This window comes from Crotalus tigris, unplaced genomic scaffold (genome assembly GCF_016545835.1).
Source record: "Crotalus tigris isolate CLP2741 ecotype Arizona unplaced genomic scaffold, ASM1654583v1 scf7180000024401.5802323, whole genome shotgun sequence".
Taxonomy (NCBI): domain Eukaryota; kingdom Metazoa; phylum Chordata; class Lepidosauria; order Squamata; family Viperidae; genus Crotalus; species Crotalus tigris.
Genome location: NW_024100569.1, coordinates 4,142,969 through 4,160,193, shown reverse-complemented (window position 1 = coordinate 4,160,193; position 17,225 = coordinate 4,142,969).

Genomic DNA, 17,225 nt, shown 5'->3' with positions numbered 1-17,225 from the left:
GACAGTGGGATATAACAACTGCAACACTGTCCTCATAGTAAAGAAATGAGATCCTGTCACTTACTCAGTCTAGACTTCTTTAACATGTGGGTTATTCTCCTGATAAAAAGAGAAGTCAGAAATGGTTAACCCAATAATCTTGAGATCAGTTAATGTACACAAAGTGATTATTTTAATTCCCTTAAATATAATTGATGCATCATATTTATAACTTATCATACTAAATTCAGTGACTGGCTTTCTTTAGACAATTAATTCTGAACATCTGGTTTTATTTTATTTGGTATTTCATGTTTTGCTTTATTCGAAGTTTCATATGTAAATGCAAAATTAAATGATTACATGGCAAATGAACCTATTCTATTGAGAAATTAGAAAGGATTGAAAGAGAGAAGAAGAAATAAAAATGAACATAAGTTCCAGGTAGATCTATGTGTATTGTGTGCTCATAATGTTACATATAATATGGATCATTGAGATTTTAACAACATTTTGTATTTTAGGAATGTGGTATTCTATATTTTTGTTCTGAATAAGTTCTTGCAAGTTTGGATTCCAGTTGCACTGAAATAAGATTACATACTTATTTATTATTTTCTGATAAAGATTGTTATCTTCAGATTTCAGGACATAATTGCACTTCATAACAGAACTATATTTTCTCTAGAATAATCATGATTATACAGTTGCTCTGAAACGAAGAAAGGAATAATTTCAGTTATACGATGGCAATTTGGAAATAAATCTCCATTTGGTTATCAATGACAGACACTCACAGATACAGAACTTTTATTTTATACATTAGAAAACAACAACAATACATTATTTTTTGACATAATCACCATTCAAATAGAGACATTTGTCATAATGTCTTACAGGGTTTGAAATTTCTTAGTAGTAGTCACACAGCACGAAATCTGGGCTATGGGAGGGGATGGTCAAAAATATCTGAACAGAACTGGTTCAAAAGTTCTTGGGTGCATCTAGCGGTGGGTGGGTGAGCATTATCATGAACCAACACCATACCAGAGCTTGTTATGGATGGTTTGTCTAAGTTTTTGTAACATTTCACAGTAGACTTCTGAACTGATGGTCGAACCACGCTCCATGAACTTCACTAGCAGTACTCCTTTGGCATCTTCACATTTCCCAGGATTTTCTATGGCACCACTTCCAGTGTGGTGTTGGTTCACAATAATGCTTGCCAGCATATTGTTAGATGCACCTGTTGTGATTCCTCGCCAGCCAGTGGACCCAGCAGCTGAGTCTGAGGAAACAGAGGAGGAGGGGCCTGGAGTGACATCAGAGTCAGAGGAAGACTCTGAGGAGCTCCAAGACTTACAATCTGACAAGGAGCCTAGCCCCTCTACTCGTGCTCAGGCTGAGACACAGCTGTGCTGGGAGTCTGAGTTGGACAGTGATGAATCACAGCTGGGAGATATCCAGGATGCATGAAAATGCTGGCAAGAAAAGAGAGTAGGACAGAGGAATGCAATAGGGCGGCTCCAAAGGCAAAGGAGAAGGCATTTGGGAAGGTGTGGGAGATGCTGGTTGCTGAATGCAACCGTTTGTGTTGAGGATTGAGTTTCTGTGAACTGTGTTTGTTTGCCTTGGACATTGACTCAGGTCTGTGAATAATAAAAGAGGATTGTTTTTTTCCTGCGATTCCAGCCTACTTGTTGGAAGAGGGGTTTCTCCTTGTGAGCTTAACAAGGACTCATATAGGCTGGGACAGAACAGTACCCAAGTACTTTTGAAGCAGTTCTGTTGGGATGTTTTTGATCACCCCCTCCATAGCACAGATTTGGTGCCAAGCGACTATTACTAAGGAATTTCAACCCTTGTAAGACATTATGACAAGTGCCTCAATTTGAAAAGTGATTATGTCAAAAAGTAATGTAATGTTGTAGTTTTCTAATGTGTATAATAAAAGTTCTGTCTCTGTGAGTGTCTGTTATTGATAACCAAGTAGAGGTTATTTCCGAATTGCCCTCATACATATTGAGATTTATTTCTGGGTAAAATTGTACTATAATAGTATTCAATTGATGTAAGACTTATGTTTGGTGATTTGCACCCATAATCAAAGTAAACAAATCATAAGCTGTTTGGATATGTAATTGAGTTGAATATGTTTCATTTAACATCTTTAGACTTCTGGAAAATTATGTATATAAAGGATTAATTTGACAACACATTCCATCTGGAATTATTTTTTAGATAATCTACAAGGCTTTCCATACATATAATCATAATATATTAAGCAGAATAGGCTGAGAAAGAATAAATAAAAGAAATTAGTTTTATTAAATATTTTTATAAAATGCAAAGTAACTTTACATTATTAATGCCTAAGTAATTTAGGTGGATTTAATAAAATGGATAAATTCAAAGAAAAGGAGAGTAAAAGTGGAAGAAAATAACACATATTAGAAGAAATAGGTGAAATTAGTCTTTAAAGAGGATTTGAAGTTTTTTTGCATGTTTCAAGGTTTATTGATAGATCAGTGAAGTGACCCTGTCTTTGAAAACAAAAAAGATGAGAATACTCTTTTTTTTCGAGCTGAGCTGACAGGAAAAATAGAAAAAAATGTAGTGTTTTCTTTTTTTAAATCAGATCAGGAGGGGTGTCAGTTAAATGCCATGATAAACTCGATCTAGAGCAGGCATGTCAAACTGCTGGCCCACAGGCTGGATGCATCATACTGAAACCGTGCCTACCCCATTGCCGGCAATGGGGAAAAAGTCACAATATGTTGCGTGACATCACATGACGTCGCAAGTTTGCCATGCCTGATCTAGAGTATCCAACTCACAGCTATAGCCTAAGCAGAGAAAGGGGTTAAAGTCCAAAAAGGCATCTCTTAAGAGGCTTAATTTTCATCCCATTTGCCTATCAAGGACGAGCTGTATACATATATATATACACACACACACATTTATACATATATACATGCACACATGTGTGCAGGTACACACATATATGTATATGTATGTGCATATGCATATATTCCATACATTTGTGATACTCTAGGACTATGTCACGAATAGAATAGAATAGAATGGAGCTGGAAGGGACCTCGGAGGTCTTTCAGTCCAACCCCCTGCTCAAGCAGGAAAACCTATACCATCTCAGACAGGTGAATGTCCAGTCTCTTTTTAAAAATTTCCAGTGATGGAGCGCCCACAATTTCTGGAGGTAAGCTGGTCCACTGGTTGATTGTCCTCACTGTCAGGTTGCTTCTCTCTTTGATCAGTTTCCAACCATTGTTTCTTGTCCTTCCCTCTAGTGCTTTGATGAACAACCTGGTCCCCTCTGCCTTGTGGCAGCCCTTCAGATACTGGAACACTGCTATCATGTCTCCCCTATTTCTTCTTTTCTTTAGACTAGCCAAACCCAAGTCCCATAGCTGTTCTTCGTATGTTTTAGTCTCTAGGCCTTTGATCATCTTAGTTGCTCTTCTCTGATTTTTTTCCAAACTCTAACATCTTTTTTGTGATAAGGTGACCAAAATTGGCTGCAGTATTCCAGGTGTGGTCTTACTGGAGTTTTATAAAGCGGTAATAATACTTCACAAGGTCTTGATTCTATGCCTCTGTTTATACAACCCAGGATTGTATTAGCTTTTCTGGTTGCTGCTGCACACTACTGGCTCATAGTCAAGTGATCATCCACTAGGACACCAAGGTCCCTCTCACAACTACTGTTTTTAAGCCAGGTCTCGTCCAATCTGTATTTTTAGCATCATCATTAACTTAGGAATCATATGATTATTAGAGCTATATCGTTATTTTTCACACTGATTGATAAGTTTGAATAATTATTACGGTAACCTGTTGTGGTGACTATCATTATTTAAAAGTAATTTCAGACAGTTCTGGTGGGCTTTATCAGCACTGTTTTTGCAAAAAATGAAACCTTGAATGAGAATCATTTTTCAAAAAAGTATATGAAACTTGCAGCAAAAATGACATGAATAATGTATATGATGTGCACTACTACATCTGTCAAATACTAAAAGGAATATGAACAGCTAAATGGATTTTTTTCTGAAACCCTAGGAATATTACTGAAAAAAAGCTAAAGTCGTGGAAATAAAAATATGCATAGAGAAACTGTCAATCTGACTCAAAGTTTAGTGTTGCATGTTGGGTTTTTATAGTCATCTTTAAAATTCCTTTCTATCTACTGTTACCCACTATTCCCTAGATATTTTATCAATGCTGTTAAAGGATTCATTTTCCATATCTTTTCTTTTTTTAATTTGGTATATTTATGTTTTGCCTTTTCTGCTTACATTAGTCTCCTAATTTCATTCCAAGGCAACTATTTGTAAGATGTATTTGGCTGACAGTGAGCAACTGGCCCAAAAAATCTCAGTGAGTTCTGTGTTCCAGGATTAAGTGAGAGCCTAACTTGACTTGATATTGTCCAAGATCAACCTGTTCACTACTACACTATTCTTTTTCTCTTGTGGAAATAAAAGACCTTGTATTTTCAGGAATCACTGAGTATTTGATAGAACCCATTCTGATTTCTCTCCTTGATAGATGAAAATGGTTTTTTTTTAATGTTACTGAGGTTTCATTTTAGTTCTCTACAAAAACCCATGCAGAATTATGATTGATTTCTGGTCAGTATCCATTGCTGTAAAGTGAGGTTTTGAGAGCACTCTTGCAAATAGATCATCAGAGAACATTTTCCAACTGACTTTTAAACATGAAGCCAGGGCTAATAATAATTCAAATAACGTTATACTAAGTTTATGTTTTCTATTATTTTTAGTATTAGTATTAGCTAATCCACAGCTGAGGAAGGAGTAGGTTTCTAGTTAACCAAAGAAAGACTAGAATCCCTTATTTTTGTTCAGAATTTATGTTCATCTCAAGAAGTAATATTAGTCCCATGCTTCTACCATAAAACCAAAGTTTTCAGGGTTACTGAATTTTTATAACTTATAACATTTCGTAAATGGTGGGCAAAATTTCAGTTTTATTTATTTATTTATTTAAGAGGGGAAGGTTTTTGTCACTCATTTTTTTTTCTTTAATATTTTGTCATTACTTGGGACCTTTTCCCACTGCTGAATGAATGTGCTATTCATTTATCCTTGAGTTGGCAGAAAGCTAAGCCAGCAAAAAAAGTGTTGCTCACATTATCAGTCTCTCTCTTGCTTCTGTTTCAATCCCTGGAGTCACCTGATATTCTTCTGAAGTAACAAGCAGTAAACCTAACAGATCTGCCCTAATAAGGGCAACTTAAGGCCTGGCCTTGGAAAGTATCAAAATAAGAAGGAAATTATACTTTAATATAAGAATAGGGAGGGACAACAGAAGCCTTTTCCACTCTTGAATCAAGATCATGGCAACTGGATGGTGGGGAATGGAAGGATAATGGCAACATCTGGAAGCCAAAAGGAAAAAAAAAATGCTGTTAGAGCATTCTTGTGACATGGTATGCAACCTTTGAATATTCATTGTTGGATTGGAGGTATTTGTATAATTTGGACACTTGAATAATCATAAGAAGCAAGAAAAGAATTGTTATTGATTACTCTCAGTTTTAAGATTTGCATACCAAATGACTCTATAACATTGATTTGTCAGTCATCAGTAGTTACACCAGCATTCCAGACACAACTGAGAATCCCAAAGGTGCTTTTTCAAGAGGCAACTTGACTATCTTGTTTTTCTTTGAAGACTGTTTCCAACATCCTTGTGCGGGAGTATGAATGGATTTCCAGAAAAATTGCAGACTACAGGAACCATTTTCACTTCAGTTTGAGATGCAGACAACACAGACTCATCCCCAATAGCCTGCACCTGTATTCAACAGTGAAGGGACACAGGGCAGAAAACATCCTGCAGAAAGCACATCTCCACAACATAGTCCTTTGAGCAGTTCCAAGAAGGTTCCACACCCATTTGTACTATTCAGGTGACTTTGAGGACACATAAAAACCTCCAAGTGGCCTCAGCAATTCTCTAAAAGAATGTAAATGATCAGCTGTCTGCAAGGAATATAAATCCTTCCATTCCCCACCATCCAGTCAGAGCTGAAGAAGCTCTTGGATGAGAAGCGAAACATCTTCAAAGAAAAAGTTACCTCTTGAAAATGTACCTTTGAGACAACCATGACCTGGATGACTGAGAATTTCCAAGACACACTATTGAAAATTTCTCCTTTGGACTATTGTTTTACTGTTGAAAGCTGTTCTTCTATTGTAAGATTACAGAAATTAAATTAGGGTTGTTTTACATGCCAAGCACATGTGGTTTGATTGATTCATGTTCTCTTCAGTCTAAATGGAGATAATACGGACAATCACAGTCAGAAAACCTGAACAACTTAAGTTCCAAAAAATGTTGAATCACAATTTCTTCAACAAGAGGATAAACCAGGAAAAATATCAAGCCAATTTTACCAATGCTAGATAGAGAAGAGTAGGTGAAATGTCATGTGGTTTTATACTGGAAAGCCAAGAACACAAAAATATTTCAGATTTGTTTCTAAAAGTTAGTTTTGGTTTTTTTACCCCAGGGAGTTCTTATTGCAAATTTTGTGTGCAGCTGAATGAAAAATATATATTAAATACTCCCAACACCATATTATCTCATGGGCACAAAAATATTACAGAGGAAATGATATGTCAATCAAAAAGAAATGTTAGGTCAAACAAATGAAGTGATATGTCATACAAAAATGTTTCTGTTACATTTGTTGCTTGATAACTACAATTGTAGTCAATAGAAAATTGACTACTATGCATGGCAGAGAAAATAGGAAAGAGGTACCTATTAAATTCATTTTCAGAAAATAACCATCACTTCATTGTTTTAATTATCAGTGCCTCCATTCTTAATATATAAAACTGGTATTGATCTTTGTACCTTATATATAAAAGAGGACAGAGTTTTCTTCCCACTATTATCTTTAGTTTTTAACTCGGAAAAGCAAGCTGTACTATTAAGGTTTCATATGCTAGCTTGTCACTGTATTGGAAGTGGATTTGATTTAACGCTTTCATAATTTAATTTTGTGAAACTTCTAGCAGAGTCATTATATGGTATAGAAATCAGTGAAATGAAGAAGCACCATGTGTTAGATTATATATATTTATACTTATTGTTACCTAATTAGTCCCTCTCTGAAAAAATCATTTTTTATTCCTGTTTTTTAATGCCAGTCAAGAACTTCACAACCCCTTTTTATTATAATACAATATAACTTTTATTATAATATAACTGTGAGCATTCTGTTTACTATCTAAGAACTTCTATAGTACACTTGGATGATATGAACAGATGAACATGCTCTAACCTTGGTAGGAAGGAATTTATAAAGGAGGATGTGTTATTATCTTGCTGATGGACTTTCCAATAACATCTTGTTGGTCAATGTTCATGTGCTCAAACATGGATTTTTTTTGTGTAACAAATCAAAGGGCTTATTTTCATACCACATATGGGTCATATAGCTGATTTGTAGACTCCATGCAATAAGGAAACTATGTTAGCAAAGAATGACCCAGGGCCAGCTATGATAAAGACAGAAATATGAAAGATTTCCAGAGTATTCTATAAAACCATTTTCAGTGTATTGAAAAATCGTCCATAGTGCTGGATGGTAAACTCAAACTGAATTTCATTAAGAATGTCCATTTAGAAAGAGGTGTAGAAAAAAGTGGTAGATTTTTTTAGTCAACTAGTTTTATTGCGGAGTTTATGCTTTCATAAAGTTGAAAGCTATAGATAAGTAAATTATCCTTTCTGGTCTTTAATGTATCTAAAATAACATTAGCAAAAGCAGAATTTGATATCAAGGATTAACATATTATTAAGAACACATTAAGAGACGTTGCTCTGCCTGCCACTGCACAAAAAAAGGTTCCTTCGGCATTCTCCACAAGTTGCCTTTCTTCATCAAGGGAGAAACAAATCACATCAGGGGGATTTTTCTAGAGGACAATTATTTTTTTTCCCTTATAGCTCCCTGCTGATGTCATCTGATCCGTTGTAACTGGTGGGAACCAAAATTAGTTTGGGAAGGGGATGGATGGAGAGAGAGAGAGAGAGAGAGAGAGAGAGAGAGAGAGAGAGGTAAGTTAAGAAAAATAATGTTGCAGGAAAGATATAACTACAAAAGAAAAAAGTAGGAAGGATGATATAAAATCTAATAAAATGTACTTAGCTTGTAAGTACAATCTCAGTTGAAACAGCAAAGTTATGGTGGGAAGTTGATTGTGAATTACCGTATATGCCGACGTATTAGGCGACCCGGCATATAAGACGACCCCCGTCTTTATAGCTGGGCCGCATTCCTAGAACTACCAGTATTTCTGGCGTATAAGACGACTCGGCGTATAAGACGATCCCCGTCTTTGGCGCCGATTTCAGCGCTTGCGGAAGTCGTCTTATACGCTGGCATTTATGGTAAATACTAAAAACAACATATTAAAAAAAGCCTATACTTAGCCCGAGGCTACTGAATGAGCTGGAAAAAAAACCCTGCTTTAGCAAGCAAGGAAGAGCTTTTTGCCAGCTGGGTGCTTTCTGTTTTGATTTAGCACATTTGCTGTTGTCTAAAAGGCCATAGCAACTGGTTTTTGTTTTGCTGCCTAATCACCCCCTCCCCCAAAGAATATCGATATAAAAATACATTTTTCTAAAATTGTCTAGAAGACTTAGCTTAGGTCAAGTTACCTCAGCTGTTTTTCCCCTTATGTGAATTTTCAAATGATATATTAATAGGCATATTGAATTCATAAACAGGTAAGGTGTAAACGTTGTGCTCATTTAAAGTTTTACATATTTTATATTATATACTTGCTATAATGCATAACCACTAGGGGCTTTGGAGGAAGAAATAAATTACACTTTCTTTCTAGTGGGATTTCTAGTAGGATTTTCTCTCTGTAAAACTTTCACTGTTTTGCATTGCTCTAGTCTAGGAAGAAAAGATATAGAGAGGAGTCCATGGATCACACAGAAACTTATGGTTACTTTTACGTATTGGGGTTCACGGCATTGAAGCGACACACAAGTTGTTAACCAAGTTCCTTCTTTATTCGTTCCACTGTACCACTCAACTAACAAACAGGTGCACAGGCCTTTTATAGTTTCTCAAACCCATCCAACCACAAGCACCCTTTTTCGCGCCTTGCTTTTAGGTTGCCCGGGACCATTTGCAACATTTCTGGGCCTGCTGAATTGCCTCAGCAGGCCCAGGACACAACAGTTACTGTCTCAGCTAGTGAGTTTTTCCTTGTTGGATGAGCTTTTCTTTTGTGCTACTGGGTGTCTTTCTTGTTTCCTAGGCTAATATTTGTCTTCAGTACTGAAAGGACCATTTGGATTTCTTATGATCTGATTGGGCTTGATTTCTGTGCTATGTATGCCAAATATTGACAGAGTTGGTTGGCTAATAAATTCAAATAAACAAACAAATAAATAAATTTGCCTGGCACTTATGGAAACCATGACTTATTGACTCATTTTTGATAGTTTGTATTTGTCAAGACATGACAAGTCATTCAACCTTTTCTGACACAAAATTGTCACTACACCATAGCCAATGCACATGAATGGATCAATTACAAAATAATTATATTGAATTTGATATATTAAGACATGAATACCTTTTAAAAAGCCATATTTTAATTCTTTAATATTAAATGTTATGCATGATATCTTGCTAGAGAGCTGTATTTTCTATTGTAAAAACAGTTCATTATTGCTTAAGTGGTACTTAAATGAATGTGAAGGGCCTGTTCATTCAGCTACTCTTGGCATTTGAATTAAACCTTTATATCATGTCTTCCAGTGTTCATGAAATATCAAATACCCCCATAGCCATCTGAGTGATTTCAAATCAATTTGGAATAAATGTCTAATACAGTTTTGCCTTAAAGCTCAGAACATGCACAAGAAAGGCAGAAAATACATTACCAGTAGATTATATGTGAAAATTGCATTGCCAGTTAGATAAGAAAGGAGTAGTAGGTATTCAACTGTGGATAAAAGAACGACTGCATAATCTAATAATTTGGTGGGGCTTATTTATTTATGGTAATCTTTTCACTAAAATTCTACTTAAGATAGTAATAGAAGTTATGTTAATTGTAAATAACAGTTGAAAATATAACACTAATACAGACTCAAAGAAAAAAAATTACAAAGTAATATAAGTCCTACCCAGCAAGCAGTGAAGCTTGGAAGCCAAACACTTCTCAGAATAAAGCCATTTAAGGCAGTGAGCAGATGGTAAAATAATAACCTAGCTTGAATTTCCTTAGCAGTGAGTTGCAATGTATGGAAATAGCTACACACAAGTCTCCCTTGCTCTTATTCCCACCAAACATGATCCTGTTGGGGGAAGAACTAAGGGAAATTTCTTCTGGAGATTTAAAAATCTCAGACTCCTAATGTATTATTTCAACTAGGTTGGTTGTATTAATCTGTGTAGACATTTAATGTAAAGATATTTGATTTTGACTTGGTTTTTCTTAATTTTCATGGGCACATCAAAATTGTGCTTTGTTTCATACATGCTTGGCAAAATTGCACGGATTAATTCCAAGAGGCAACATTTGTTGGCATACTCAGATATGGAAAGGAATACCCCCTACCCCAAGGGTAGGTAACCTTGGCTCTTTTATGACTCGTGGACTCTAACTCCCAGAATTCCTGAGCCAGCCATGCTCAGGGGAAAGGGAGAGGTTTCCAAGCTGAGCCATGCCGGCTCAGGAATTCTGGGAGTTGAAGTCCACAAATCATAAAAGAGCCAAGGTTGCCTACCCCTGCCCTACCCCAAAACACCTATAATCCAAATTGATTATTGTTCCAGGCTTGTGTGCAAGAGATTAATTTGATAGTTCATATGGCATAAACTTCACTCTCAGGTTAGGAACTATTCTTTTATTTCATATAAAATGTGTTCTTTGACAGATTTTTTTTAACAAATTCTTTTTGTTACGGAATATGTTTTAGATTCTTCCATTCATCCTATTGTTATATCTGATCAGGCTCTTTTATATTAACCTTTCAGTTTAAAAAGCTTAAGTGAGATTACGGAAAAATATATTTTCAAGAAGATGGATTTTTAAGATGTATAAGACAATTACCCTTACAGTTTTTCTGAAATTAATTATGTACCAACCAGTCTTCAGACTATAAGGATGAATGTATGCAAAGTCATATGCGTATGCTTCCAAGGGGAAGCAGGAAAAAAACCCAGCATCAACAGCTAAAAAATGTGGTTAAAGAGGTAATGTTGAATTATGGAAAACATCCTATAGAATAAGCCTATGATGTGCTTGTATTTGTTGAGTTACAGTTGTAAAAATTTTTAGCTGACAAGGTAGAGTTGTCATTAAGTAAACTGAAATACTGGAAGTCTGGTGGAAAAGTTAGCGAGTTGTTGGTACATCGTATGCTGTAACAAAATCAACAAAGCTTAGTTTCTGAAATAGTTTTTGAAGGTGGTCAGACCGTGTTTAAACCAGAAGCTGTTCAAAACCAGTTTTATTTTAATAAGTCATTATATAATTTGGATGACAAGGGGAAAAAATATGAACCTAATCAGTTTTTGAGTCAGGTAGATATTCAAATTTTATTTTCAGATTATATTAAGATTTTGAACGTTCCCCTGATACTTTAGGAATTAGTTAATTATATATCGCTGTTGCAAAATATAAATCTCTTGATCCTGATCATCCCTTGTTTGATTTATGTTGTTACAGGCATTTCAGTGTTAACATCAAATAAGTATTTTATTCAGATTGAGAGTTTATTTAGGAAATTCAAGATAACAGTTCATCAAGGCTCTCATTAGTTAAATTGAGATTACAATTTTAGGAGGCCTGACACTCAGACAACAGGCATACAAAGATAAATAACATCCACATACCACTCCAAAGAGACAATCAAACAGCCAAAAAGGAAATAAAAAGACCAAAAAACCTTCCCAGCAGCAATCATCACCATAATGAACAGAGATTTGCACCAAGATTAACACTAGACCAACAATTGAGAAGTGAACAATGCCCCAGTCTAGGAACTACTAACACAGACAAAGAAGTTAGCAGTAAACAACAGCCTGACCACCAAGACCACTCCCACTAACACTGATAATTTATAAGCCACTAGCATATGAAAATAAGAACAAACCTCATTCCCTTCTAGCTCTGAAGATATTATTTAGTTTGGTAATGAAAAATCTGTAAGAAAACTAGTTTGCTGTTTCTTCCTTTTACTGACGAAAGTAACATATAATCCAAATATTTTGGCACTTCACTAATTTTCTAGGATCACAAAGATAATATATAAGTGTTTGAATTTAAAAGCATTGAAAATAAACGGATTTTTCCTAACAATGTTTCTATCAGTCTCAAACTTCAACATTATCCTTCAACATGGCTTTCACAATTTTCTAGTGGCACACAGAGTCTTTGTTGGAAAAACAAAACAAAAAGGAGTTCAGATGTTTTTCCTTAGTTATATATTGCTATTTGCTTTATGAGAAGTTTATATATTGACCTTTCTCCCAATATTTTATATGAGCAAAGCAGGATTTTTGCCATTCTGTATTTGAAGATTAGATGTATAATCAATGTTTCATTTTAAGAAACTAGTATGGTAGGAGGCATATTTCAATTCATTCTAATAGTCAATCTTTGTGCCTCAGACATATCAGAAAATGTTAAAGAAACACTGAATTGTGCAAAATTTAAATTTAATTGGCTCAGCTATTAATTCTACTTCTACCATATATTAATTACCGTGTCTTTTTTTTTGCCTCCAAAAAAGGCACCAGGTCTTATTTTTAGGAGGGGGTTCTTTCCACTCACCTCTGGAACTGACAGCCCTGCCCAGCTGGCCCACTTCTTCTATGGCCAAAGGAACAGCTTCATTCTGCAACTGAGAATGGAGCTCTGACCTGCATTTTGCAGTCAAAGGCCTTTCTGGAAGACCACTGCATAGCTCGATTCTCAGCTGCAGTGACCTTTCGGAAAGACCTCTGACTGCGAAATGCAGGCCTGGGGATGCCGCAGAAGAGGTGGGCTGGCAAGGAGAGGCCTGGCTGCCAGGTAAGTGGGTGTGGAGCATGTGGGGCAGCTCCACCCCCCACCCCCACTCCAGCTTGATTTTTACGTTCCTCTCCCCAAAACTAGGGCTTATTTTGGGGGGAGGTCTTACTTTTGAGAAAACACGGTACCTCTTTACAAATCAGTATGATAAATGTTATAACATCAAATACTAATCATTCAGAATTTATTGCTGGTAAATTTTATCAGAAAAGGGGTTTGTTTTTGTACTTTCAATACTGCTTGTCATTAATTTGTTTGATATCTGTGTGATCTCTCCCTTAAGATTTCAGTTGCAATTTGAACACATTAAACATAATTATTTAGTATCCAATATTGCCAGCATAATTGATCCACTTGATATTTAAAAAAATGACAGACACTTTGATAAAGTTATCATTACAATTTGATAGCCATGTGCATTATGATAAATGGATCATGATATCAACACAATATAAGCTACTGTGAGGTTATATTTTATATGGCACATGTTTAATACTCATATTTTTATTAGTCAGTCTCAAAATTTGACAGTAACAGGATTATCAGTATTGAGTATCAGTATCAGTAATTGTGCATTTTGGGACAGAAACAAGCTAATTCACTTATTTAAGTATTATCTTTAATTCTTAAATGTATGTGATTTCCAGATCATTTATCCATCCAAATCTTTGATGTTTCAGTTTTATTAAAGCACTGATAAGCTGAATTTAACTTTTGCTATGTTTATATAGTCATCATTATCTAAACTCAATTGCTGATAATATTCTTTCATATTGTTAATTGCGAAGTCATGTCCGACCCATCGCGACCCCATGGACAACGTTCCTCCAGGTCTTCCTGTCCTCTACCATCTTCTGGAGTCCATTTAAGTTCACACCTACTGCTTCAGTGACTCCATCCAGCCATCTCATTCTCTGTCGTCCCCTTCTTCTATTGCCCTCAATCTTTCCCAGCATTAGGCCCTTCTCCAGTGAGTCCTTCCTTCTCATTAGGTGGCCAAAGTATTTGAGTTTCAACTTCAGGATCTGGCCTTCTAAAGAGCAGTCGGGGTTGATCTCTTCTAGGACTGACCGGTTTGAACGCCTTGCAGTCCAAGGGACTCGCAGGAGTCTTCTCCAGCACCATAGTTCAAAGGCCTCAATTCTTTGGCGCTCAGCCTTTCTTATGGTCCAACTTTCACAGCCATACATTGCAACTGGGAAAACCATGGCCTGGACTATACGCACTTTTGTTGGCAGGGTGATGTCTCTGCTTTTTAGTATGCTGTCTAGATTTGCCATAGCTTTCCTCCCCAGGAGCAAGCGTCTTTTAATTTCTTGGCTGCAGTCCCCATCTGAGGTGATCTTGGAGCCCAGAAAAATAAAATCTGTCACTACCTCCATTTCTTCCCCATCTATTTGCCAGGAATTGAGAGGGCCGGATGCCATGATTTTGGTTTTCTTAATGTTGAGTTTCAAGCCAACTTTTGCACTCTCCTTCTTCACCCGCATCAAGAGGCTCTTTAGTTCCTCTTCACTTTCTGCCATTAGAGTGGTATCATCTGCATATCTTAGGTTGTTGATATTTCTCCCGGCAATCTTAATTCCAACTTTTGATTCATCTAGCCCTGCCTTTCTCATGATGTGCTCTGCATATAAGTTAAATAGGCAGGGCAACAGTATACAGCCTTGCCGGACTCCTTTTCCAATTTTGAACCAATCAGTGGTTCCGTGTTCGGTTCTCACTGTTGCTTCTTGACCCGCATATAGGTTTCTCAAGAGACAAATGAGATGGTCTGGTACTCCCATCTCTTTAAGAACTTGCCACAATTTGTTGTGATCCACACAATCAAAGGCTTTTGCATAGTCAATGAAGCAGAAGTAGATGTTTTTCTGGAACTCCCTAGCTTTCTCCATGATCCAGCGTATGTTGGCAATTTGATCTCTAGTTCCTCTGCCTCTTCGAAATCCTGCCTGTACTTCTGGTAGTTCTCGATCACATACTGCTGGAGTCTAGCTTGTAGGATTTTAAGCATAACTTTACTAGCATGTGAAATGAGTGCAATGGTGCGATAGTTTGAACATTCTTTGGCATTGCCTTTCTTTGGAATTGGAATGTAAACTGACCTTTTCCAATCCTGTGGCCACTGTTGAGTTTTCCAAATTTGCTGGCAAATTGAGTGTAGCACTTTTACTGCATCGTCTTTTAAGATTTTGAATAGCTCAGCTGGAATACTGTCACCTCCACTAGCTTTGTTGTTGCTCAGATTTTCTAAGGCCCATTTCATTTCACATTCTAGGATGTCTGGTTCGAGGTCAGTGACCATCTCATTGTGGTTATCTGGGATGTTAAGCTCATTCTTGTATAGTTCTTCTGTGTAGTTTTGCCATCTCTTCTTAATCTCTTCTGCCTCTGTTAGGTCTCTGCCATTTTGGTCCTTTATCATGCCCATCTTTGCATGAAACGTTCCCTTCATATCTCCAATTTTCTTGAAGAGATCTCTGGTCCTCCCTATTCTGTTGTTTTCTTCTATTTCTTTGCACTGTTCATTTAAGAAGGCATTCTTATCTCTTCTAGCTACTCTCTGGAATTCTGCATTCAATTGGGTGTATCTTTCTCTTTCTCCTTTGCCTTTCGCTTCCCTTCTTTCCTCAGCTATTTGCAAAGCTTCCTCAGACAGCCATTTTGCTTTCTTGCATTTCTTTTTCTTTGGGATGGTTTTAGTTGCTACCTCTTGTACAATGTTGCAAACTTCCATCCATAGTTCTTCAGGCACTCTGTCTATCAGATCTAATTCCTTAAATCTATTTGTCACCTCTACTGTATATTCATCAGGAATATGATTTAGTTCATACCTGAGTGGCCTAGTGCTTTTCCCTACTTTTTTCAATTTAAGCCTAAATTTTGCAACGAGAAGCTCATGATCTGAGCCACAGTCAGCTCCTGGTCTTGTTTTTACTGACTGTATACAGCTTCTCCATCTTTGGCTGCAGAGCACATAGTCAATCTGATTTCTATGTTGACCGTCTGGTGATGTCCATGTGTAGAGCCGTCTCTTGGGTTGTTGGAAAAGAGTGTTTGTTATGACCATCGTATTCTCTTGACAAAATTCTATTAGCCTGTGCCCTGCTTCATTTTGTATTCCAAGGCCAAACTTGCCTGTTATTCCGGTTATCTTTTGGCTTCCTACCTTAGCATTCCAATCCCCCATGATGATAAGGACATCATTTTTTGGTGTTAATTCTATAAGGTGCTGTAGGGCTTCATAGAACTGGTCAATTTCATCCTCTTCAGCACCAGTGGTTGGGGCATAGATTTGGACTATTGTGATATTGAATGGTTTGCCTTGGATTCGAATTGAGATCATTCTGTCATTTTGGGGATTGTATCCCAGTATTGCTTTTCCTATTCTTTTATTGACTATGAAGGCTACTCCATTTCTTCTGAGGGATTCTTGCCCACAGTAGTATACCTGATGGTCATCTGAGTTAAATTCACCCATTCCTGTCCATTTTAGTTCGCTGATTCCTAAGATGTCGATGTTCAGTCTTGTCATCTCTTTTTTGACTACGTCTAGCTTGCCTTGATTCATGGATCTTACATTCCAGGTTCCTATGGAGAAAAAATCTTTACAGCATCGGACTTTCCTTTCACCACCAGATATATCCACAGCTGAGCGTCCTTTCGGCTTTGGCCCAGTCGCTTCATTCTTTCTGGCGCTACTAGTACTAGCCCTCTGCTCTTCCCCAGTAGCATATTGGACACCTTCTGACCTGAGGGGCTCATCTTCCAGCGTCATATCTTTTTGCCTTTTAGTACTGTCCATGGGGTTTTCATGGCAAAGATACTGGAGTGGTTTGCCATTTCCTTCTCCAGTGGATCACATTTTGTCGGAACTCTCTGCTATAACCTGTCCATCTTGGGTAGCCCTGCATGGCATAGCTTATAGCTTCATTGAGTTATGCAAGCCCCTTCGCCACGACAAGGCAGTAATCCATAAAGGGGTCTTTCATATTACTTAATGTTTAAAGGAGAAACAACTGGAGTTAGAAATTTTCTGCAGTAAAATGTATACTGAAAACTCCATGCATACATTCCAGTCCAGGAAGGAAGTGGCTAGTCTAAGCCCATTTTCAAGCATCATCACTCTTCTACCCA